Source organism: Rhinoderma darwinii, chromosome 1, assembly GCF_050947455.1.
Source record: "Rhinoderma darwinii isolate aRhiDar2 chromosome 1, aRhiDar2.hap1, whole genome shotgun sequence".
In the NCBI taxonomy this organism is placed as follows: Eukaryota; Metazoa; Chordata; class Amphibia; order Anura; family Rhinodermatidae; genus Rhinoderma; species Rhinoderma darwinii.
The window spans coordinates 350,106,805-350,132,878 of NC_134687.1; the positions used below are offsets into that span (position 1 = coordinate 350,106,805).

Below are 26,074 nucleotides of genomic sequence, written 5' to 3' on the forward strand. Positions count from 1 at the left end.
AGCCTCATTTGCATAAATACAAAAATGGTCATAACTTGGCCAAAAATGCTCGTTTTTTTAAAAATAAAAACGTTACTGTAATCTACATTGCAGTGCCTATCTGCTGTAATAGCAGATAGGGGTTGCAAAATCTGGTGACAGAGCCTCTTTAAGGATAGATTTAAAATTTCAGGGAAAGCCTTTTTTCATTATTTCCAGTTACGACATGCTTGGTGTGCCCAATTTGGCTCTATGTCACCTCAGGTAGGTTTCTCTAGGCTGGAGAACCTTCTTGGTGCTCCAGACTTTTCAAAGGTCCTTACCAAAATATACACTTTAAGGGTATCCCTTGGCCACAGACCCTTTGATAAGGCATTTATGCGATGGAGGGGAGATGTCCCTCATCTGGCACAGGAGGAATGGAAGGAGGTGGAACTTTCCTTTTTCTGACTCAGTTGTAAGTGCAAGGTATTTTCTGATACAATCTCGGTTTCTACTGTACATCGGAGTTACTACACACCAGTCAGACTCCAGAAGATTGGAGCATTAACTTTGGATAGTTGTTTTAGATGCCAGTCAGATGTTGGTACTTATATTCATTGTGTATGCGTGTGTCCCAGAATTGCCCCCTTTTGGTCGAAGGTAGTGGAGTTCCTTCATACCCACTTTGAATTTTCACGACTCCTTACTCCTCAGATGTGCCTTTTGGGCATTATGAATGAAATTATACAAAACCATTATGATAAGATATTTTTTCATTTTGTTCTCTTCTGTGCCAGAAAGATTGTGATTATGGCTTGGAAAAATACGCAGGGTCCAAATTTGGTACACTGGAAGCACTTGGTGAATAAATATATACCTATGTACCAAAAATTGTATATTAGCAGAAAATGTCTAGAGAAATTTGGTAAGATCTGGTCCAGGCGGTTGGAGACTTCAGAAACCGCAGTTTAGATGTTACTGGCACGGGCGGTGGAGATTTGGGGGGTGGGAAGATTGGAGCACTGGGATGAATGTGTGTAAATGTCAGTTCTGACGTGCTAGGCATTAAACGATGGTAATTTTCTATCTATTCTTCATATGCACTGTATCTGATATGGCTTGCCATTCTATTTGTTATTGATGCCTTTCAGCATGTCTTCTGTTTTGTATTTTTTTACTTTTTGTATTCGTTTGTACTACAAAAGATTTGAAAATAAAGCCTTTTAAAAAAAGATAGCAAAACTCATTAGACTCTTGGACATTCTTGGCCCAAGGCCTGACCATGACAGCTCATCAGTGGTACTAGTAATTTCTATGACGATCATGTATAGAGTATAATCCTACCACAAGGTAGGCTTAATGGGGTTGTCCAGTCCCTAAATATTAATGGTCTATCCTCAGGATAGGCCATCAATAGCTGATTGGCGGGGACCCCGACCAATCAGCTGTTTTGAATGGGGTGCAGCGCTAGTACGAGCGCTGCTTCCCTTAATTCCGGTCACTTGCTCACACTGAATCGCCGATGCCGCGATTTAGTGTGAGCAAGTGACTGGAATGAAGGGGAAGCAGCGCTAGTACGAGCGCTGCACCCCCTCCAAAACCAAAACAGCTGATTGGCGGGGGTACTGGCAGTCGGACCCCAACCCATCAGCTATTGATGGCCTATCCTGAGCATAGGCCATCAATTTTTAGGGACTGGACAACCTGGGCCCCAGCAGAAAGTAAAAGTATACTTACCCTCCTCTTCGGCTCCAACCGCAGCGGAGGCCCTGACTCCATCCAGCATCGTGACGTCATGACGCGAAGAGACGGCAGAAGCTCCGCTGCTCTTCGGAACGAGGAGGGTAAGTATACTGTCAGTTACTACAGTAACAGGGGCCCGTGTAGTTTATTACAAAGGCCCCAGTTACTATAGTAACTTTTTATAGACGGGCGGCCGCAGTCACGATTGTGACCGCTGCGTCCCCTATAGTTACACCACTGGAATATTTACTTTCCAATGTAAGAACGAGTTCAGAATAGTCCTTTCCACACTATTAAATGCAAATAGGTTTGGATTATTTGGGTCCGACATGCTTTATAGTCATCCAAGTCTAATGGAAAAGTGAACCTTTTATCTCCTGCCATGCACCCACAAATAAAGAGCAGCAGATGTTAAGTGCAGAGCAAGACAGCTAATGAATAACTTATTGATTTCTATAAAACCACAAAGAAAGCAATCTGCAAAACAACCATCAAGACAAGAAAAGGCTAACAAAACCCACCCAGTTTTATTACTGTGGGATGTTATGAGCTTTTAAATTGCTTTCCTCTATTTTGATTCAAAACCATTTGTTTTTTATATAAAAAATTGCCCATTCCCTTGTGAGTCAACATTTTCGCCAAACTAATTTTTTGCAAAAACAATGTACAAAATTAGGCTTCTGCCTATAGATATATGAGTAATGCTTGAACCCTTAAGGTGGCCATACACATTAGATTAATGTCAGCAGGATCGGCCAAACATCTAATGTGTATCGTGGCCTCCCAACTTTGCCCCGATGGCAGATGTCTGGGGAGAGGAATGAGCCGAGCGTGCATGTGTATGGCAGGATTAGCTGAGAGCCAAACAAGCCGGCCGGCAGCTATCTGATGTGCATGACCAGCCTTACGGCCCTTTTACATGGGCCAATTATAGGGCAAACTAGCGTTCCTTATCATTGCCCTGTGTAAACAGGGCAGCGATCAGCCAATGAATAAGCAAGTGCTAGTTCATCGGCTGATTGTATTGTTTCTGCAGCCTAAAATAATATTGTTGCCGGCAGCACATCTCCCTGTGTAAACAAGGATATGTGCTGCCGACATGACAGAAATGCATGGGGATGACCGATCGTAGTAATGAGCGCTTATCCCCATACATAGCTCCTTGTGAAAGGAGCAAACGAGTGCCGCTCAACGAGTGGATTACACAGCCCACATCGAGCCATGTAAGAGGACCTCATTGATAGGCGCTCGTTTGCTCCTGTCGCACGGAGCTATGGATGGGGACAAGTGGTTTTTACTCATTATCATGTCGACAGGGTGTCCCACTGTTTACACAGGGAGATGTGCTGCTGACAACGATAATATTTCACTTTTTTAAAATGATACGACCAGCAGATGATCAAGTGTTTGCCCGATAATCGTCCAGTGAAAAACCCCCTTTAGGCAGGCACTCTCGGTCCCTGAAGTTCTGCATGACAGCTATCTGATGGTTAAAAATGTGTTTATTGCACATTATCACCATGCTTCCCCACCAATCTCTAGCATTCTTATCTATAATATGTGGAGTTTAATATAGCATATGTGAAGTTCTCAATACCTCTACAGATGCAGCCGGAGGCTTGGTCTCTTCAATCATTCCAACTTTTGTTTAATCCATATCTTGTGGATAGGTAATAATTGTTGATTTTGGTACAACCCCTTTAACCTCCTGCCGACACAGGACGAGAATGCTCGTCCTGAGCGGCGGGTACTTGGCGCATCAGGTTGAGTATTCTCGTCCTGTGTGACAGCCAGTGTCTGCACGCCATGATGAGCGGGGCAACGGCTGTAATACACAGCCGCAGCCCCGCTCTATCGGCGGAGAGAAGAGAAACTTCTTCTCTCCACCGTTAACCCATTGAATCTGATCGCGGCATTCAAAGCTATAGTGAGAAGGGGGATCTCCCATTTGATCGCATCACAGAAAATTCCTGTGACGCGATCAATGTCTATACCTGGTATGGCCACACAGCCCAGGGTCCATTGAAGGACCCCAGGGCTGTCTGACCATATTCCCTGTTGTTAGGGCATACTTAGGTATGCCCTAACAACTGCATGTGTACAATCAGTACACAGGCTAATGTACTGGCATATAGATATATGCCAGTACATTAAAGTTAAAAAATAAAAATCAATCTATGGGATTTAAAAAAAGTTAAGTTAATAAAAAAAAAAAGTAAAAAAAACAACACAGAAATACACATTTTTTTACAATGAATAAACTTCTCAAAATATAAGTTCCAAAACATGAAATAATACACGCATATTTGGTATCGCCACGTCCGTAACAACCTGTAAAATATAAAAAAAACGTTATTTATGATGATCCTTGTATGGTGTAGAAAAAAATAAAGAACACTGCAGCGGAACTGCTTTTTTTTCTAAATTTTTGCCAAAATAAAAATTTATAGAAATTAAACGATAATGTAAATTTGCCTGATTTCTGTCAAGTCCAGTGTTGTCATAGACAGAAGAGAGCATGTTGTCATCAGAGTCTAAAGTGGAGCTGACAGGCTTTGGGCCTGTAACTTCACACAGCCATATTTCAACATAGAAGATAATAAAAAACAGTTTTCAAATTTGATTATACATAATATTAAGAGAGTTTTTATTTCTTTGTAATGGACTTTTGTTAATATCTTTTGGCTGTTCTACTTTAATAAATGTGACCTCTGTACCTTGTAATATAGTATGGAGTCTCAGGGACTCTGTGTACCTTTGTGGATGCTCTGTGCATATGCTTCTGCCATGTACATGACAGAATCTTTTTGGTTGAATTATACTTAAAATGATATATTGTCCATAGCATGTAATGCACTGTGATAATCTCCTATTTATTTCCATGAAAGGGAAAGCAGCTGTCACAAATAGCAGCCACTAAACTATAATGTCTGATTCATCATGGTACATATCCAGTGGCGAATTAAGTAGACCATAGGCCCTGGGCTGTTCCCCAAACTTGGGCCCCCCTTCCCCACTGCTGCTGCTTTGCCGTGTCTATAGTGAACACCACCTTTTTGTGCGAGCATTGACAAATGGGTGTTACGATTCCCCTTGTCAAAGGGCTGTGTCCTACATACTGCCGCTGTCTCTATTGAAATATTGTATTAATTAAAATATAACTTTTATTGTTTAGTTTAGAAACAGGTTGTAGCAGATAAAGTAAATAATTGTACAATAGTAGATTGAATTAAAATTGTCAAAGACGGTTAATCTAACATTTGAGATCTGGTGTGTATTGGATCTCAGGAGTGAAGTGTGGCAGGCATGGGCGGCAGCTGCAGACTGCTCGAACAGCCTCTAATGTCACACGGTAGTGAAGTTAATTTGTTAGACCGGCAATGATTAAAAAAGCGCTAGCCCCCCCGACATGTTTCGCTGCAGCAGCAGCGTCCTCATGGGATAATTTTAGGGCTATTACTCGCGCGTGCAGATTCTTCTTCCTGATATAGTTGGGGGACACACCTACCGTGGTGTGTCATCTCCGGTGAGTGGCCAATAGAAATTGTGGAAGGGGACAAGCCTTCACAATGTTAGACTGACACTGAGATCGGCCTGTACGATGGGATGGCCGTTAACCAATCAGAGGTCGTTCTTGGCGCTTGCGTATCATGATCACATTGGATGATAGAATTTGTAAGGGACCGCTGTCTTCATTAAAACGTGACGGGGGCTGATAGATGCGCTGTGTGTACTGGCGCATTAAGTATTTAAATTTTAATGAAGACAGCGGTCCCTTAGAAATTCTATCATCCAATGTGATCATGATACGAAAGCCAAGAACGACCTCTGATTGGTTAACGGTTGTACAATTATTTACTTTATCTGCTACAACCTGTTTCTAAACTAAACAATAAAAGTTATATTTTAATTAATACAATATTTCTATAGCAGCTGGGAAATTGGGGACTTCTTTGTGCTCCGCACATTTATCTGTTTGTCTATTCCAATCATCCCTGCCAGTTGCTTGGGTCTCTGCTAATTTTTCTAGCTGTCTCTATTGGTCCCAATGATCATGTGACTGGTAACATGATTGCCGGGATGCCGTTAGTGGCAGACAGCTGCTGGGTCTTACTAGACCCAGCACAGCTCTATTAGTGACAATAGTCACTATAAGAGGGCAGGTTTCCCCTGTAACTGGAGCTGCTGTGAAGAAAGAAAGAAAAAAAAATATATAAAGTTCCCCAAAGGTCTTTTTTGACCTTTGAGGGACAGACCATAGTAATAAAAATATAAAAGTAAAGTAAAGTGCAAGAAAAATTAATAATAATACACATAGAATACACACCACCAAAAAAACATTCCCCCCCGCCAATGATTGTTGTAACGCTAGCCCTGAGGCAATTACCCTAATATAGACATGTAATATATTAAAATTTACGATAGACAATGACTATAACAAATAAAAGGTCTATTTTAGGGTAAAACTATGTTATTACCCAAAAAAAGAGCTGAAAAGTAAAAAAGCTTATTTTTTTACTATTATTTTCAAACCTTAAGCCTAAAAATTCTAAAATAGCAAAAAGGATGTGCATAAAGATGATAAAAAAAAAGAAACCTGCATTGTCTACGGAAAAAAACATTGCAAAAATCACATCACTAGCCCAACAAATAAAAAAGTTATAGCCATTTAACTAACGCGTGCTAAAAATGGCTAAACGGTGTCTGGTCCTGAAGGCTCAAAATAGCCCGCTCCTGAACTGGTTAAAGTGGTTGTCTGGGCACAGATCGTTTTTTATACTGGTGACCTATCAATGTGCCCGGACAACCCCTTTTTACTCAGACTAATAAATTTGGACCCCAGACTAGATCATAGAATACATACAGATCCAGACCTTCTAAACTATTTCAGTCCCCAGACCAGACCCCCCCCCCCTAAACAAATACAGACCCCAGAACAAGCACCCTAAATAAATACAGACCTCAGACAGGACCCCATGATACAGACACCAGACACGACCCTCTATACTAATAATGACCCCAAACCTGACTCCCTTAATACAGACCCCTAGACCAGACCCCCTAAACTAATACAGACCCCTAAATACAGACCCCATAAATTAATACAGAGCCCTAAATACAGACCACAGACCTCAAACTAATACAGACCCCCTAAATACAGACCACAGACCTGACCCCCTACACTAATAATGACCCCAGACCTGACTCCCTTAAAGGAACAGTGTCATCACAAATATTTTATTAATATGTTAAAGATGTTAGTGCCTTAATATAAACGTTTATTTTCATTTGTGTGTTTGTGTTTTACTGTTTCTTTTTTTCACACTTTTTTTTCCCTATGGGGGCTGCCATTTTTTGTTCCATTTCTGTGTGTGTCGATTAACGACACACACAGACATGGAATACGGCAGCCACAGTCCCATAGGGACTGCGAACGGCTCCCGTCCCATTGACTGCCGTGTACGGCGTCTGTGTGGGAACTGCGCATGCGCCGCTCCCACACAGTCCTATTCGAAATTGGCGCCGTCCGGCGCCATTTTCCTGTGGACCGGAAGTCGCGGCCGGACAGTAATATTACTACTTCCGGTCGCGGCTTCCGGACAAGTGCACATGGAACAGCGGCAGCAAAGGGAGCGGACGGGCCGCGGCGGCAGGAGCAGGTAAGCGATTTCAATGTATGTTAGTGTTTGTGTGTGTTTACTACTGCATGTAAACCTACTACACTGTGGGTTAGCTCAAAAAATGGCGACGCACAGTGTAGCAGGTTAAACCTTTCAAACCCCTCGTTTATCCCGGCACTAGCCAGGATAAAGGAGGGGGGGATGCTGAGCGCTCACTAGAGCGATAGCTTTTAACCCAATGTTGCAATGCTGCAATTTTGGGAACTAGCTCCAAACAGCTCCATCTAGTGACCAAAAATGGGTAGTATTATAAATTTGAAAAAATTTATAATATTTCCTGACTCGCGAAAAAAATAAAAAAAATTTGAACAATGTTTTATCACCCACACACTAAATGTTTAAATTTTAAAAAAAAAACATGTTTTTGGGGCGACACCATGCCTTTAAGTAATACAGACCTCAGACCAGACCCCCAAATCTAATACAGACCCCAGACCAGACCCCTAAATACAGACCCCTAAACTAATACAGACCCTAGACCAGGCCCCCAAATACAGACCCCATAAACTAATACAGACCTCAAACCCCTAAATACAGACCCCTAAAAACAAACCCCAGACCTGACCCCCTACACTAATAATGACCCCAGATCTGACTCCCTTAAGTAATACAGACCCCAGACCAGACCCCTAAATACAGACAAAAGAAAAGATAATCCAGAAATATATCAAGGCTCTCTTAGGTAAATAGAAATTTATGAAAAAATTGTTTTTATTTTAACCTCCGAATATTTTCGGATATATAAATATATACATACAAAGTTTTAAAAAAAAAATCTCCTGGCCAGCAAGAGATAACATGTGACTTAAAACACCTTATATATGTTAATTAAATCCCTTCTGTAATAAGTATTATCTATATACATATATTCTCCCTAAGCATAGGGACAGAAGATTAAATTCTGAACAATCGCTGGGTTGTATTCACACTTGCATTTTTTAACAATACGTATTTTTTATCCTCAAGGTGGCCACCATTCCCATTTACAACAGGTAGTAATAATTTTTTGGATAAGAATTTTCTGTATAGTATAATTCCTGTCCTAGGAGATTGGCCATCTCAGAGCAGATAAGCAGATTTAACGGCAGATTTTTTTGTTTAACTCTTCCCTCCTATTCAATAGGACCTTGCTTTTAAAAGGGATAAATGGTAGTTGGCAGTCTATTAATAGACCCAGAGGTCTATGTGTATCCCACTCAATCCTTATTATTGAAAAGGACCAGTTTTCCAGGATTGTATATGGTAACTTCAACTTGCGTTGTGATAGTAGATGTTTTACCTCTAATTATCCGGTGAGCATTGGTGATCCATGTGCAGGAGCAGTCAATCCACGGGCGGCACGGAAGGCCTCCCAAAATTGAGTTCCGAGCCGTATCGTCATATATTTCTCAATACTATCAAGGCTCCACCGTCACATCAGGCGATCCACTATTTTCCAGTGTGTCCACTCACTTCGCACCGCACACCAAGAGGTACAAGGTCCGAGAGGGTAAGAGCATATGCCGGCAAGAAGGTAAATCTCAATTCACATGGTATCCCCTTCCATATGATGTCTCCAAACTTAGTCAGGGATTTGCAGGGCAAGGTTTAGACGTCACTACCTGCCCAGCTTGATTAGATCAGCTGACGCGTTTCATCCCTGAACGGGATTTCCTCAGAGCCATTTGGCAAGTGTAGGCAGAATTGTTGTATTTATAGTGTCCCAACGTTCATTTATTGATTCCTTAATTTCAAATGAAATATATTTCATAACAATTTATTGAATTATTTGGAATGTTGTAGATTATATACAATTATCTTTATTTTAAAGGAATAGAAATATAATTTTATTGTCAATCTATATCTACAAGGTATTATATTTAACACAATAGTAGAAAATCAGTGGTATGTCTTCACTACGGTTCAGTTAGTCAATTAAATCCGATACTGATCGTATAAAGCAACGTAATATTTTCTTTTTACCATATAATTTCACTATAATATTAGAATTTATTAGTTTTTATTCATAATTGTATATGATGGTAAGGTTTGCAGAGCATTGTACATTCAATATAATCACTGTCCCATAGAGGAATAGGAGATAAGTTCCCCCATGAGTGTATTCTCACCATATAATACATTTTTCACTTCTCATATAGCCTTGTACATAAGTTAAATCATACGGTATTTCAGGGCAGGCAGGGAAATAGGTCCCATGCCTAAAAAGGCAATAGAACCCGGGTCCCCACCTACCCTGAAGATTTGTATCTTTATTATTAATTCACCAAACAAAAGTGGTGATGTTAGTATGGAGAAAAAAATTATTCTAATAATATGATATTGATGCATAGTTATAGTTATTAATTTATATTTATAATTCTATATAGAGGGAACTAGCAGGGTATTCCCCAATTGATACAATGAATATCTACTAATGAGAGGGAGGATTATTCCCCCAAAACAATAAACAGTCTGACCACCTTACAATCATTTGTTTATTTAGTAGAAAATTATATTTGGGTGGAATTCATGAAAGTCTTCGAGAAATATCAACACGTAAAAGGAAAAAATTCCAAAGGGATACTTTTGATTTTAAACAAAAGCAGATATTTTCATTTACAATAAAAAAGGAGAGACAAAATAGAAGTAGACCACGGATAAGAAGGAACACCTTTACAGTGAAGGAAATAAGTATTTGATCCCTTGCTGATTTTGTAAGTTTGCCCACTGTCAAAGTCATGTACAGTCTAGAATTTTTAGGCTAGGTTAATTTTACCAGTGAGAGATAGATTATATATATATATATAAAAAAAAAAGAAAATCAGTCAAAATTATATATATTTGTTTGCATTCTGCACAGAGAAATAAGTATTTGATCCCCTATCAACCATTAAAAGTTCAGCCTCCTCCAGAGCAGTTACACGCTCCAAATCAACTTGGTGCCTGCATTAAAGACAGCTGTCTTAAATGGTCACCTGTATAAAAGTCTCCTGTCCACAGACTCAATTAATCAGTCTGACTCTAAACTCTACAACATCGGCAAGACCAAAGAGCTTTCTAAGGATGTCAGGGACAAGATCATAGACCTGCACAAGGCTGGAATGGGCTACAAAACCATAAGTAAGATGCTGGGTGAGAAGGAGACAACTGTTGGTGCAATAGTAAGAAAATGGAAGACATACAAAATGACTGTCAATCGACATCGATCTGGGGCTCCATGCAAAATTTCACCTCGTGGGGTATCCTTGATCCTGAGGAAGGTGAGAGCTCAGCCAAAAACTACACGGGGGGAACTTAATGATCTCAAGCCTGCTGGGACCACAGTCACCAAGAAAACCATTGGTAACACATTACGCCGTAATGGATTAAAATCCTGCAGTGCCCGCAAGGTCCCCCTGCTCAAGAAGGTACATGTACAGGCCCGTCTGAAGTTTGCAAATGAACATCTGGATGATTCTGAGAGTGATTGGGAGAAGGTGCTGTGGTCAGATGAGACTAAAATTTAGCTCTTTGGCATTAACTCAACTCGCCGTGTTTGGAGGAAGAGAAATGCTGCCTATGACCCAAAGAACACCGTCACCACTGTCAAGCATGGAGGTGGAAACATTATGAATTGGGGGTGTTTCTCTGCTAAGGGCACAGGACTACTTCACCGCTTCAATGGGAGAATGGATGGAGCCATGTACCGTCAAATCTTGAGTGACAACCTCCTTCCCTCCACCAGGACATTAAAAATGGCTCGTGGCTGGGTCTTCCAGCACAACTGTAAAGGATCTGCCAGGCACAGCTTCGAGGTTAACGCCCATAGATAATCAGTCTGCACCTGCTTCTATGTCTGTGAGACTGACTCCATCTTCCACCACTCAGGGTGGCAGGCTTAGGAGTGGGAGAACCTATCACAGCCTGGCCAGACGGAGCTAGCTCCCGCCCTCTGTCTATTTATACCTGCCTTTCCTGTTCCTCCTTTGCTTGTGATTCTTCTCGTTTGGTTTCCTGGCCCTGCTGCAGCTTCTTGTACCATTGTCCTTGCTTCATATTGACCCCGGCTTGCTGACTACTCCCCTGCTCTGTGTTTGGTACCTCGTACACTCCTGGTTTGACTCGGCTTGTTTACTACTCTTCTGCTCTGCGTTTGGCACCTCGTACTCTCCTGGTTTGACTCGGTTTGTTCACTTCTCTTGTTGCTCACGGTGTTGCCGTGGGCAACTGCCCCTTTCTCCCCCTAGCTCTGTGTACCCTTGTCTGTTTGTCTATCGTGCACTTATTGAGCGTAGGGACCGTCGCCCAGTTGTACCCCGTCGCATAGGGCGGGTCGTTGCAAGTAGGCAGGGACTGAGTGGTGGGTAGATTAGGGCTCACTTGTCTGTCTCCCCACCCCCTTCATTACATAATCACAAGCCCATACCTAGTCTACCCTGGTCCTTGACACAACTATGGACCCCCTTGAGACCCTGGCTCAGCAAATGCAGGGTCTCTCCCTACAGGTCCAGGCCCTGGCTCAGAGGGTCAACCAGCCTGATGTTACCATGGTAGTTCCCCTCACCTCACCTCTTGAACCCCACCTCAAGTTGCCCGACCGGTTCTCAGGGGACCGGAGGGCTTTTCTCTCCTTTCGGGAGAGTTGTAGGCTTTACTTTCGTTTAAAGCCTCATTCCTCAGGTTCTGAGAGCCAGCGGGTGGGTATAATTATGTCCCGGCTCCAGGAAGGGCCCCAAGAGTGGGCCTTCTCCTTGGCTCCTGACGCCCCTGAACTTTCCTCCGTTGATTGTTTCTTTTCTGCTCTCGGACTTATTTATGACGAGACTGACAGGACTGCCTTTGCCAAGAGTCAGCTGGTGACCTTACGTCAGGGTAAGAGACCTGTTGAGGAGTATTGTTCTGACTTTAGGAAGTGGTGCGTAGCTCCTCGGTGGAATGACCCTGCCTTAAGGTGCCAGTTTAGGTTGGGTCTGTCGAATGCCCTGAAAGACCTGCTAGTTAGCTATCCCTCTTCTGACTCCCTAGACCAGGTTATGGCTTTAGCGGTACGACTTGACCGACGTCTCAGGGAACGACGACTTGAACGTCTTGATGTTTTCTCCTCTGACTCCCCCATGATGCCTCCCGAGGTTCCGTTGCTTCGTTCCTCCCCGGAAGACTCGGAGGTACCTATGCAACTCGGGGCCTCCGTGTCCCCCCAACAACGTAGAGATTTCCGCAGGAAGAATGGTCTCTGCTTCTACTGTGGGGATGACAAGCATCAAGTGAACAACTGTCCTAAGCGTAAGAATGCAGCCGGAGAACTTCCGCGCCTAAGTGATCATCGGGGAGGTAATAAAATCTTGCTTCCCTTTCAGGTCTCTTTTGGTGGTAGGTCTGCTACCGGCAGTGCCTTCGTGGATTCAGGGTCTTCTGCTAATATCATGTCTGTGGAATTTGCTATGTCTCTAGCTATGCCTTTGATTGATTTGCCTAAACCTGTCCCGGTAGTGGGTATCGACTCCACTCCTCTTGCTAATGGTTATTTTACACAGCATACCCCTGTTTTTGAACTCCTTGTTGGCTCCATGCATTTGGAGCAGTGCTCTGTACTGTTAATGCAGGGATTATCGTCCGATTTTGTTTTAGGCCTTCCCTGGTTGCAGTTACATAATCCCACGTTTGACTGGAATTCTGGGGACCTTACCAAGTGGGGTAATGAATGCTTGACGTCATGTTTTTCTGTTGATTCTATTTCTCCCCCTGAGGTGGTGAACACGCTACCTGAGTTTGTTCAGGACTTCGCTGATGTTTTCTCTAAGGAGGCCTCCGAAGTGTTACCTCCTCATAGAGAATATGATTGCGCAATCAATTTGGTACCAGGAGCTAAGCTCCCTAAGGGTAGGATATTTAATCTCTCTTGTCCCGAACGTGAAGCCATGAGAGAGTATATCCAGGAATGCCTGGCCAAGGGTTACATTTGCCCCTCTACTTCTCCGGTAGGTGCTGGCTTCTTCTTCGTAGGGAAGAAGGATGGTGGTCTTAGGCCATGCATTGACTACCGAAGCTTGAATAAGGTCACTGTAAGGAACCAGTATCCCCTTCCTCTGATTCCTGATCTCTTTAATCAGGTTCAGGGGGCCCAATGATTCTCTAAGTTTGATCTACGGGGGGCGTATAACCTTATCTGCATCAAAGAGGGGGATGAGTGGAAGACTGCGTTTAACACGCCCGAAGGTCATTTCGAATACCTCGTCATGCCCTTTGGGTTGTGTAATGCTCCCGCGGTCTTCCAGAATTTCATAAATGAGATTTTAAGAGACTACCTGGGGTTATTTTTTGTAGTGTACCTTGATGACATACTTGTGTTTTCCAAGGACTGGTCCTCCCACATTGAGCATGTCAGGAAGGTGCTCCAGGTCCTTCGAGAAAACAAACGGTTTGCAAAGACCGAAAAATGTGTGTTTGGGGTGCAGGAGATACCATTTTTGGGCCAAATCCTCACTCCTCATGAATTCCGCATGGACCCCGCCAAGGTCCAGGCTGTGGCGGAATGAGTCCAACCTGCCTCCCTGAAGGCGTTACAGTGCTTCCTGGTGTTCGCTAATTATTACAGGAGGTTTATTGCTAACTTCTCGGTCATCGCTAAGCCTCTTACGGATCTCACTCGCAAAGGTGCTGATCTCCTCCACTGGCCTCCTGAGGCTGTCCAGGCTTTTGAGGTCCTTAAGAAGTACTTTATCTCGGCCCTGGTGCTGGTTCAGCCCAACCAAATGAAGCCATTTATCGTTGAGGTTGACGCGTCCGAGGTGGGAGTGGGGGCTGTCTTGTCCCAGGGTACCAGGTCCCTCACCCATCTCCGTCCCTGTGCCTACTTCTCCAGGAAGTTTTCACCCACTGAGAGTAACTATGATATTGGCAACCGCGAACTCTTAGCCATTAAATGCGCATTTGAAGAGTGGCGCCACTTCCTGGAGGGGGCTAGGCACCAGGTAACGGTCCTTACCGACCACAAGAATCTGGTTTTCCTAGAATCTGCCTGGAGGCTAAACCCGAGACAAGCTCGTTGGGCGTTATTTTTTACCAGATTCAACTTTGTGGTTACCTATAGGGCTGGGTCTAAAAATGTTAAGGCTGATGCACTGTCACGTAGCTTCATGGCCAGCCCTCCTTCGGAGGAAGATCCTGCTTGTATTTTACCTCCAGGTATAATCATTTCCGCTATTGATTCTGATTTAGTCTCTGAAATTGCGGCTGATCAAGGTTCAGCTCCCGGGAGCCTTCCTGAGAACAAGCTGTTTGTTGCCCTGCAATTCCGGCTAAGGGTACTCAGGGAAAATCATGACTATGCACTATCTGGCCATCCAGGCATCCTGGGTACCAAGCACCTCATTGCCAGAAACTATTGGTGGCCTGGGTTAAAGACGTTAAGGCCTACGTCGCCGCTTGTGAAGTTTGTGCTAGGTCCAAGTCTCCCAGGTCCCGACCAGCGGGATTACTATGTTCTTTGCTCATTCCCCAGAGACCTTGGACCCATATCTCCATGGATTTTATCACCGATTTTCCTCCATCTCAAGGCAAGTCGGTGGTGTGGGTTGTAGTAGACCGCTTCAGTAAGATGTGCCACTTTGTGCCCCTCAAAAAACTACCCAATGCGAAGACGTTAGCTACCTTGTTTGTCAAACACATCCTGCGTCTCCATGGGGTCCCTGTCAATATTGTTTCTGATAGAGGGGTACAATTTGTTTCATTGTTTTGGAGAGCCTTTTGTAAAAAGTTGGAGATTGATCTGTCCTTCTCCTCTGCCTTCCATCCTGAAACTAATGGCCAAACTGAGAGGACTAATCAGTCTCTAGAACAATATTTAAGGTGTTTTATCTCTGACTGTCAATATGATTGGGTCTCATTCATTCCCCTCGCCGAATTTTCCCTTAATAACCGGGTCAGTAACTCATCAGGGGTCTCCCCCTTTTTCTGTAATTTTGGGTTTAATCCACGGTTCTCTTCCGTTTCACCTGGTAGTTCCAACAATCCCGAGGTAGAGGTCGGTCATCGAGAACTGAGCACAGTCTGGGCTCAGGTTCAGAAGAACCTAGAGGCGTCCCAGAGCATACAAAAAACTCAGGCAGATAGAAAACGTTCTGCTAACCCCTTGTTTATGGTCGGGGATCTGGTGTGGCTATCGTCTAAAAATTTGCGCCTTAAGGTCCCGTCCAAGAAGTTTGCTCCCCGGTTTATAGGGCCGTACAAGGTCATTGAAGTCCTCAATCCTGTCTCCTTCTGACTGGAGTTGCCCCCATCTTTTCGAGTACACGACGTGTTCCATGCCTCCTTCCCTAAGTACTGCTCCCCGTCCTTGGCTCCCTCGAGGAAACCTCCGGTCCCTGTTCTCACCCCTGAGGGGGCAGAATTCGAGGTGGCCAAGATTGTGGACAGCAGGATGGTCTAAGACTCCCTCCAGTACCTGGTCCATTGGAGAGGATAGCCTCGAAATCTTAATGATTTACAGACGATCTGCAAAGAGGAGTGGGCCAAAATTCCATCTAACATGTGTGCAAACCTCATCATCAACTACAAAAAACATCTGACTGCTGTGCTTGCCAACAAGGATTTTGCCACCAAGTATTAAGTCTTGTTTGCCAAAGGGATCAAATACTTATTTCTCTGTGCACAATGCAAATAAATATATAGAATTTTCACAATGTGATTTTCTTTTTTTTTTTTTTCATATAATCTATCTCTCACTGGTAAAATTAATCTAGCCTAAAAATTCTAGACTGTTCATGTCTTTGACAGTGGGCAAACTTACCAAATCAGCAAGGGATCAAATACTTATTTCCTTCATTGTATGTCAACGGATGGGGAAACGACTAGTGACCCATCTAGTGACAATGAGACGGGGAAACATATTAGAATTGACGAATTACAACCAAAGCTTTCTTTTTTAGGGGACAGAAACAGAGGAAAATACGGAGAGGAAAGATTAGTAGAGAAAAAAGGAGGACCCAATACAAGACAGCGCAGGGGAAGATAGAAAATAATGTCAATAATATAATTAATTTAACAGATTTCCCCCTGTCGATGGACCATATTTCTCTACTTAATCGCGGTTTTGGTTTCTCACCTGTTACCCCTGGAAAGGAATTTGAGATCTGTAAAGATCTCCATCTCTTTTTGAGAAAGATCCTTTTAAGACTTTGGCATGGGGAAAGAAATGAAGGTAATAGTGGAAATGAAGGTGTAGGATCATCATCACAGGGAGAAATAATGAGTTCTGGAACAGTTCCCAATCTAGAATTATCAGATTGGAATACCTTGGTGGATTTAAAGGTTATGGAGAGAAGGTAACCCACTGGAAGATATAGATGGATTTGAAGAAGATCATATTAATATTATTCCAGAACATACAGGATTGCGTAAAAAGAGTAGTACCATGCCTAGCATTCACTCTAACAGATATACGCATGCCTTCCTGGAGGCAATGCTCAGGTATATTGGTCTCATCAACTGGTCCTCGTTCCTGTGTGAGGACAACTTAACAAAAAAAGAACGGAAGGCCCTGAAAGAATTGATGAATGTGAAAAATATGGTGATAAAACCTAGTGATAAGGGTGGAAATGTTGTCCTCCTCAGAGAGGAGGATTATGTCGGTGAGATCAAAAGGCAATTAAACACGAATGCCTATACTCTTCTAATGAGTAATCCATTAGACAATGTAACTGGAATATTAAATAGAAAGTTAACCTTTGCTTTGGACGAGGGCCTGATTAGTAAACATGAATTCCAATATCTGGAGGTGAAGGAACCGCGAATGCAACCATCTATGTGCTTCCCAAGGTGCATAAAAATAGGAATACCCCACCGGGCAGACCGATCATTTCAGGTTGTGATGGCCCGACAGATCACCTTAGGAAATACATAGATGAGAAGCTGAAACCATTTGTCCGTACACTCCCTTCCTTTGTTTTGGATACAGGAGATCTTCTAAATAAAATTGAGAACTTAACAATTGAGGATGATTTTATTCTGGTTGGACTAGATGTGGAATCATTGTACACATCGATCCCACATAATATCGGCCTGAGGGCTGCTGCGCACTTTCTGGAGAGGAGAGGAGGAGATTGGTCTCACCAAAATGAATTCATTATAGAGATGTTGGAATTTATTTTAAATTATAATTGTTTCTCTTTTGATGGCAAGTATTATTGCCAGACACATGGAACGGCCATGGGATCTTCCTGTGCACCATCATATGCCTGCTTACACCTGGGATGGTGGGAGGAATTCATTGTATACCCTCACCCCCTCTTCAGAAAGTGTGCATCTACCTGGCTCAGATATATGGACGATCCTCTTATGTTGGAAAGGATCTTTGGACGATTTTATTAAGGATCTAAATACTAACAATCTAAATATTTTTTTTACTTTTACTTATAGTAGAGACACTATAAGCTTTCTCGACCTTAATATCTATAGGGAGGGGAATAGACTTAAAACAACCACGTATCGAAAACCAACATCGGGTAATACTTTATTGGCAGCAAGTAGTCACCATCTTCCCTCTCAAATTAGGGGGATCCCAATCAGTGAATTCCTTCGAATTCGACGAAATTGCACTGATTTTGAAAACTTCAAAAATGAAGCTCAAGACCTATCCTCCCGTTTTGAAAATAGGGGGTACTCTAAAAAATTAATTAAGAAAGGATAGAATATGGCACTCAGACAGAATAGAGAGGAAATTATTAAAAGAGGTAAAAGGGACAACAGTGACAACAGAGTTAGATTTATCTCTAGATATGGGTCTCATTGGGACATATTACGGAATCTAATGATAAAGAATTGGCCAGATTTAACATTGGACAAAATAATTAATTCAATAGTGGGGAATATGCCAAGTATGGTCCCAAAAAGGCCCCCACACTAAGGGACATGCTGGTCAGCTCCGAGTTTACGAGAAACACTCCAGAAAGGGACCTATGGCTGCAGAAACGCCCAAAGGGAATGTTCATGTGTGGTTCATGTAGGTGTTGTAAGTATGTACTAAAGTCGGATACTTTCTCCGATAGCGAGCACAAAAAGGAATTTAAAGTCTATAATTTCATTAATTGTCGCTCAACTATGGTTGTATATTCCATCACTTGTCCATGTGGGAAACAATATATCGGGAAAACGAAACGTGAGTTGCATATACGCATAAGTGAACACATTTTAGACATTACCAAGGGAGAAATGAAAAATCCACTAGCAGCACACTTCAAAACACACCATGAGCAGTCACCTACGGGTTTGAAATTTATGGGAATTTCACAATTTACCAATTATTTGAAGACAGAAGAGGAGGAGATCGGAATCGCATACTCTTACAAAAGGAAACCATGTGGATTTACACATTGGGTACCCTAAATCCCAAGGGACTAAATAACGAAATAAGGTTCAATATGTTTCTCTGAGTATAAACTGTTGGGAGCAGGTGGATTTCTGCTGGGATGGCTGTTTACCAGCGTCTATAGCAGTCTCCACCTGCTCTCTCCTACCCCTTCCTCTCTGAATGATGTTGAACTATGTTGTACATCGGATTTTTCCCTATATTAGCAAAATCTTTCCTTTTTTCTCAAATTCCTATGAAAAAACAGCAACCTTAGTTTGGGAGAATAGAGATTCTATTTAAATATCTCCCCTTTCCACCTCTCTCTCTTTCTTCTTTCTCTTCTTTTTTTTGATAAAAACTGAATATGTGATCAAAATGGGCAGAAATTAAATGGTCAATGTTTGTTTCCAATAAGTAATATAAAACTCATGGGTGCTAATAGATGGGTTTATTCTTTCATCTTATAGTTTCCTTGAATAAATTAGGATTCCAGTATAGATAATGTATCTCTAACTGAATGTCCCACTTTTTAAGATGTGATGAAAATAACTGAAATTAAAAGGACAAATATGTTCCTGAATATGGAATAATTAATTTTTGGGATATATAGGTGGCCTTATGTCTACTCTCAGAAGTCCCTGCACTGGGGGAATTTCTTATGGTTGTTTCCATGGTTGGTGGGGACTCGGGCTCTATTGCCTTTTTAGGCATGGGACCCCTTTCCCTGCCTCCCCTGGAGACTTTCATGAATTCCACCCAAATATAATTTTCTACTAAATAAACAAATGATTGTAAGGTGGTCAGACTGTATATTGTTTTGGGGGAATAATTCTCCCTCTCATTAGTAGATATTCATTGTATCAAATGGGGAATACCCTGCTAGTTCCATCCATATAGAATTATAAATATAAATTAATAACTATAACTATGCATCAATATCATATTATTAGAATAATTTTTTCTCCATACTATCATCACCACTTTTGTTTTGTGAATTAATAATAAAGATACAAATTTTCAGGGTAGGTGGGGACCCGGGTTCTATTGCCTTCTTAGGCATGGGACCTATTTCCCTGCCTTCCCTGAAATACTGTATGAATTAACTTATGCACAAGGCTATATGAGATGTGAAAAATTAATTATATGGTGAGAATACACTCATGGGGGAACTTATCTCCTATTCCTCTATGGGACAGTGATTATATTGAATGTACAATGCTCTGAAAACCTTACCATCATATACAACTATGAATAAAAACTAATAAAATCTAATATTATAGTGAAAAATATGGTAAAAAGAAAAAAAGAAAATATTACGTTGCTTTATACGATCAGTATCGGATTTAATTGACTAACTGAACCGTAGTGAAGACATACCACTGATTTTCTACTATTGTGTTAAATATAATACCTTGTAGATATAGATTGACAATAAAATTATATTTCTATTCCTTTAAAATAAAGATAATTGTATATAATCTAGAACATTCCAAATAATTCAATAAGTTGTTATGAAATATTTCATTTGAAATTAAGGAATCAATAAACGAACGAACGAACGAACGAACGAACGAACGAACGAACGAACGTTGGGACATTATAAATACAACGATTCTGCCTACACTTGCCAAATGGCTCTGTGGAAATCCCGTTCAGGGATGAAACGCATCAGCTGATCTAATCAAGCTGGGCAGGTAGTGACGTCTAAACCTTGCCCTGCAAATCCCTGACTAAGTTTGGAGACATCACATGGAAGGGGATACCATGTGAATTGAGATTTACCTTCTTGCCGGCATATGCTCTTACCCTCTCGGACCTTGTACCTCTTGGTGTGCGGTGCGAAGTGAGTGGACACACTGGAAAATAGTGGATCGCCTGATGTGACGGTGGAGCCTTGATAGTATTGAGAAATATATGACCATACGGCTCGGAACTCACTTTTGGAAGGCCTTCCGTACCGCCCGTGGATTGACTGCTCCTGCACATGGATCACCAATGCTCACCGGATAATTAGAGGTAAAACATCTACTATCACAACGCAAGTTGAAGTTACCATATACAATCCTGGAAAACTGGTCCTTTTGAATAATAAGGATCGAGTGGGATACACATAGACCTCTGGGTCTATTAATAGACTGCCAACTACCATTGATCCCTTTTAAAAGCAAGGTCCTATTGAATAGGAGGGAAGAGTTAAACAAAAAAATCTGCCGTTAAATCTCCTAGGACAGGAATTATACTATACAGAAAATTCTTATCCAAAAAATTATTACTACCTGTTGTAAATGGGAATGGTGTGAATACAACCCAGCGATTGTTCAGAATTTAATCTTCTGTCCCTATGCTTAGGGAGAATATATGTATATAGATAATACTTATTACAGAAGGGATTTAATTAACATATATAAGGTGTTTTAAGTCACATGTTATCTCTTGCTGGCCAGGAGATTTTTTTTTAAAACTTTGTATGTATATATTTATATATCCGAAAATATTCGGAGGTTAAAATAAAAACAATTTTTTCATAAATTTCTATTTACCTAAGAGTGCCTTGATATATTTCTGGATTATCTTTTCTTTTGTTCTATACATCTCTTTCAGAAATGGCACCGTGCTATATGTATACTGCATTTTTGGGTATGTTTATTGTGTATGGTTTATCCATAACCAGTCTCTTTTTTTATGTACCCTAAATACAGACCCCTAATAAAGACCCCCTAAACTAATATAGACCCTAGAACAGGCCCCCTAAATTAATACAGACCCCAGACGTCAAACTAATACAGACCCCCTAAATACAGACCCAGACCCCTTAAACTAACAGACCCCCTAAATATACAGACCCTAAGCCCCTTAAACTGATACAGACCTAAGACCCCCTAAATACTGACCCCTTAAACTAACACAGACCTTGAAATATACAGACCCTAAAGCCCTTAAACTGATAGACTCTAAACTTCCTAAATACAGACCAGACCCCCTAAATGCAGTCTCCAAAAAACCAGATCCCTTAAATACAGTCCCCACACCAGACCCCCTGAATACAGACCCCTTAAACAAATCCATCCCCTTATACTTACATAGCAGCTCACCTCAGTCTTCTCTGTGGAGTCTTGCTGCTGCTCATGGAGCTGCGGTCATGTGGTGACCAGCAGGTCTCTAAACAGTAGTAAGAACTTCAGAGATAAGGTCATAACTTCAGAGATAAGGTCATGTGACCTTATGTCTAAAGGTCCTTTTGCAGGGCATATACAATGCCGTTTCGTCGCGGTTTTTGCCGCGATTCGCGTCATCTTACTGTCCGGCAGCGGCTTCCAGTCCACATGAAAATGGCGCCGGATTTCGCTCTGCTAACGAGCTTAGTTTTGGTCTGTGTGGGAGCGGCGCATGCGCCGTTCCCACACAGATGAACAGATAAATGTGCTGAGCACAAAAGAGTCCCCAATTTCCCAGTTCCCACACAAATGGCGTACGCTGCAGTGAATGGAACGGCTCCCGTTCACATTCTCTATGGGGATGTATGTGCCGTATTCCATCTCTGTATGTGTCGTTAATCGACACATACAGAGATGAAAAAAAAATGGCAGCCCCCATAGAGAAGTAAAAGTAAGAAAAAAGTAAAACGTAGAACACAAGAACACAATTAAATAAAAAAAAATTTAATATCATACTAAAAGCAATATTATATATATATATATATATATATATAAAAAAAAAAAAATTAATGACACCTTCCCTTTAAAGCTATTACATTATTTAAAATGCACGGTGAACGCCGTAAAAAATAAAATAAAAATTGCTGTTTTCTGTGAATCCTGACTTAAAAAAATGTGATAAAAAATGATCAAAGTCGCATCTACTCCAAAATGGTACCAATAAAAACTACAACGCAAATAAAAATAAAAAAAAGCCCCCATACAACTGCATCGGTGGAACAATAAAAAAGTTATGGCTCTTCAATTATGGAGACACAAAAACAAATAATTTTGAAAAAGAAGCGTTTTTACTGTGTAAAAGTAGTAAAACATACAAAATCTATACAAATTTGGTATCGTTGCAATCGTAACAACCGGTGAATAAAGTTATTGTGTTATTTATACCACACGGTAAACGGCGTAGATTGATGATGCAAAAAAAGAGTGGCAACATTTCTGTTTTTTTTCTATTCCCCCCCCAAAAAAAGTTAATACAAGTTAATCTATAAATAATATGTACCTCAAAATGGTGCTATTAAAAAATACAACTTGTCCCGCAAAAAACAAGATCTTATACAACTATGTCGACGCAAAAATAAAAAAGTTATAGCTCTTGGAATGCGACGATGGAAAAACGTAAAAAATAGCTTGGTCATTAAGGTTTAAAATAGGCTGGTCATTAAGGGGTTAAATATAAAAAAGCAGTTGCAGTCAAAACAATATCACAACACATATGACATTTCATAACCTCACAAGGCTCATCACAATGCAAGGTTCTAAGAATTTCTAAAACTGAAACAGCTTGTCACTTGAGTTTGACAGCTTGAAGAGGACAAGTCCAGTTATGTACTGTAGCTCTTCACAAGTTCACACATAGAGTAGCTAATATGTGTGTGTAGGGAAGTCCAGAACTGCACCATTAATACAACAAACATCTCAGTAAAACGCGGGTAAGGCTGCGTCCACATCTGCGTCGGAACTCCGTTCATGGGTTCCGTCGTAGCTTTCAGTCAGGGGAACCCATGAACGAAATCCAAACTGAAACAAACGGAAACCACAGGTTTCCGTTTGCATCACCATTGATTTCAATGGTGACGGATCCATTGCAAATGGTTTCCGTTTGTCACCGTTGTGTAAGGGTTCAGTCATTCGGAATCAATACGGTAGTCGACTGCGCTATTCATTCTGTGACGAAAACCATTTGCACCAGATCCATCACCGTTGAAATCAATGGTAATGCAAACGGAAACCTATGGTTTCCGTTTGTTTCAGTTTGGATTCCGTTCATGGGTTCCCCTGACGGAAAGCTCAGAGTGAACTCATGAACGGAGCCCCGACGCAGATGTGAACGAAGCCTAAGCGGTGTGTTGTTCCTGTGATTATGTGTTTACTTTTTAACTATAGACAGTTCCATTAAATGTACACATTTAATACATATTATACCACAGAAATATGAGTAGGAACAAGTGTTTTACATGTTTTTCCTACTGAAATCAATGGAGGGGAAAAAGGGCCACAAAAAAGGCAGAGATTAAAAGCTATGAACCCAAATGCTCAAGGAAATCAAGGTGCACTAAATTTACTATTAAAAAAAGCAGTGTGAAAAGAGTTACAGAGTTACATCTTTATCCATGTACTTCTACCAATTCTCCGATGTTACATCCAATGAAATATATGGTGCATAGACCAAAGTCATATTTATGAAGCCGCAATACCACTTTTTCTGTAACGTCTGAATGTGTCAAGAAAAGTAGGTGGGGCTTCAGATTTGCACTTTCTGCAACTCATAATTTTTTTCTGGCAGTTTTTCTGAAAAGTGTCAATAGTTTTTTTTTTTGTCTACACCATGTTCATACTGTACATCCTAAGGATGAACATAGCTCATACTACATTGAAGGAGGGACTGATGTACCAGTATTAATAAATCACCCCATATTTTTCACTGCATGGAAAAACATCTGAAAAAGTAGCGGCCCTAAGTAATTCTCTTCTGGCCACAGCACCCACTAGGGACATTGAACTAGAGTCCATAGAGCCCTCGGGACATTGGGGCAGATGTACTGTTGTGTCGGCAGCATGTGTCGGAGTGTATCAGAAATTGCGCCAAAATCTGGCATATCTTGGTGCATTTCTTATTAACCCAGATGTTTGCTCTGCACTAGACACTTTTAAAAAGTGTCCTGGAAAAGGGGAGTTGCTTAACTGAAAGGGGTGTGGCTTAAGATGCACACAAAAAAAAACACTGTCGCAAACTAAGGCAAATCAAAAGGTGGTATAAGAAGGAGAAAAGTGTCTAGCAGATCAAGTAAGATGTGTCAAATTTATCATACAGCATTTACCACTGTGATGAATTTAGCGCATCTTCTGACTGCCTGGTCTAAGTTTACACTGTCTAAAACTTAAAGTGCATTAGTTAATCTGGCCTCTTCTCTTCCAGGTGCATTGCTATTCCCTCAAATATCATATTACAGGGAAAGCATGAAAAAGCCTATTTTAAACCTTAATGACCAAGCTATTTTTTACATTTTTCCATCGTCGCATTCCAAGAGCTATAACTTTTTTATTTTTGCGTCGACATAGTTATATATTATTTATTTATTTTATTTTTCAACTTTTGATTTTGAAGGACCAGAAATTAATATCCTCCCTGATGTCTCCAACCACACAATTCTGATGAGAAGACAATTGCATCCGCTGTTGGACAAGGTCCGTGCTGTGGGGCCCTCCTACACGTGGGATCAATCCTTCCATAGGTGCATCACACTTTCTGACCTACCAGAACTTTATGACTTCCTCCGAATTTGTGCCAATGGGCATCCCAGACTGGGCCACTGCCAAAACCCGTACAACCACCCAATCTTCCCGACCACTTTGTGCATCTGCCAGGCACCGCAAAACCTCTGACAAGGAACAGTTACCTCTGGAATTGAATGACTACCTGCGCCCTCCACAATGATAACTCTATAGGATTACTGAATTTGCCCGCCTCCTTTTCTCTGGGACATCTCTATGATTTCAATACTTGCACCCATTGCTCCTATCTGTAGAGGACCCATCGGCTGCTTCTGCAGACATAACCCATACCCTCACCTTTCCATAGAGGACCTCTACAACACAGATAAGGACTGAGCTGCTGATTTGGTCCCTTGGCACAACTTTTGACTTTAATTCTTTTCTCTCGTGTCCCCCTTTCACTCTTTCCTTGTCCCTCTTACCCTTCACTCGTCACATATTGTCTTACTGCCGCTTTCCTTCTCTTTTCGTTTTGCCCAGATCTGGTTGCCTTGCCTTACTACTTTTCCCTCTTCCTCTCCCCTTGGTTGAGCAAGCCTTAGGCCCCATGCACACGACAGTATTTTTCATCAGTAGTTACAGACCCATTAATTTCTATTGGCCACAGACACCTTTCAGTATTTTTAATGATGGGTGTCAGTGCTGAAAAAATCATAGAACCTGTCCTATTCTTGTTAGGCCCCATGCACACGACCGTGCCCGCAATAACGTCCCGCGATTGCGGGCACGGCCGGCCGCTGACTGACAGCCGCATTTTCGGGCCGTGCTCCCATACAAAGTATGGGAGCACGGCCCGCAAAATGCGAAAGAACGGACATGTTCCATAATTCCCGGAACATTTCCACTGCAAAAATAGAAATAGTGCTATTAATCCCATCTTCTATATCATTAATAAA

General features: G+C 41.6%; 1 long non-coding RNA gene across 2 annotated transcripts in view; it reads left to right on the top strand.

The window, feature by feature from the left end:
* Positions 1-25,866, top strand: part of LOC142742292 (uncharacterized) — an 88,053-nt gene extending 62,187 nt beyond the window's left edge. For both annotated transcript variants that reach the window (XR_012881343.1, XR_012881344.1), the window contains exon 5: positions 25,012-25,866. This is a non-coding gene — a long non-coding RNA (uncharacterized LOC142742292). The remainder of the gene's footprint in view (positions 1-25,011) is intronic.
* The last annotated feature ends 208 nt before the right edge of the window (positions 25,867-26,074 follow it).